A 1,550-nucleotide genomic window follows, 5' to 3' on the forward strand; every position below is an offset into this window, starting at 1 on the left:
AAAAAAAAAAAAAAGAAAAAAAAGTACATGATAGGAACGGGAAGAAAACTTGGAGTGTTCTATTTGTTTTCATCACGCATGGAAGAAAAATATCTATCCACAGAATATATAGCCAACGTTTATGAGGGTGAGCCTTCAACATTTTAGGGCATTGATAAACTTCAACCCTAAGAAGATCAATCATTTCGAGACACAACACACCTTCTTCAGGATACATGGAAAACAAAGAAATCGCCCATAGACAATATGCTTTACAACCAGCCAGAGTTTATAAAAACTTGAGGCTGGACAACTTCCTTAGCCTGTACTCCACACTGTAGTTAACAAATCTTCATTTTCAATTTCTCTATGATTTCTCTGCCAATCACCAACTCAAATTCCACACAAACATTTGCTGTGTGTGAATAGATAATTGAAAAAATTCTAATCCACTGACCCCCTCCTCAAAAATTTGGGGCCTTGTGCCTAGAGTAGAAAAGAATATTGTCATTATCAAGGTGGCAAGCAGTCAGAAACGTTAGCACGCCGGGAGAAATGCTTAACGGTGTTTCGTCTATCTTTACGTTCTGAGTTCAAATTCCACCGAGGTCGACTTTGCTTTTCATCCTTTCGGAGTCGATAAATTAAGTACCAGTTGCGTTCCTGGCTCGATCTAATCGACTGGCCCCCTCACTCCAAATTTCAGGCCTTGTGCCTAGAGTAGAAAAGAATATTCTCATTATCTTTTAACTCATTTGTATGTTATCTGGGAAAGGCATAATTTCTTTTTATAGCAAGTCGAATGACTGCATAGACACACAATCGTTGTTTTATAAACACACCTGTCTTAAAAGTATGTGCATAATATTGCAAATTGTATATGTATATATATAAAACAAATATGCCTGTAAATACCTGCCTAAATATTTCATTCATTCAGCTTTACGTGTCACAATACTTACCACCGAGCCATGTAATATAATAACTTACAATTGACTAATTGATTTAAACGACGTGTGATTCTATTAGTCGATAGTACTGACAATAAAGCATGTTTTTTATCTCTTGTTTTTATCTTTTACATGTTTCAGTCATTCGACAGCAGCCAAGCTGGGGCACCGCCTTGAAGGTATTTTTATCAAACAAATCAACCCTAGGAGTTATTTTCTTTTTAAACCTGGTACTTATTCTATCAGTCACTTCTTGCTGAACCGCTAAGTTATGGGAACGCAAATCCACTAATACCGTACATTATTTACATTTGACGGATATTTGTCCTCATTTTGTTTGTTGCTAACACAACGTTTCGGCTGATATACCCTCCAGCCTTCATCAGGTGTCTTGGGGAAATTTCGAACCTGGGTTCTCACTCCTAAGGTTCGAAATTTCCCCCAAGACACCTGATGAAGGCTGGAGGGTATATCAACCAAAATGTGTTAACAACAAACAAGATGAGGACAAATATCCGTCAAATGTAAATAATGTAAATAATGTACATAATTCCTCATCTCTTAAATATAGAACTGTACACTAATACCAGTTGTCAAGCGGTGATGTGGGACAAACACAAA

This window comes from Octopus bimaculoides, chromosome 4 (genome assembly GCF_001194135.2).
Source record: "Octopus bimaculoides isolate UCB-OBI-ISO-001 chromosome 4, ASM119413v2, whole genome shotgun sequence".
NCBI lineage: Eukaryota > Metazoa > Mollusca > Cephalopoda > Octopoda > Octopodidae > Octopus > Octopus bimaculoides.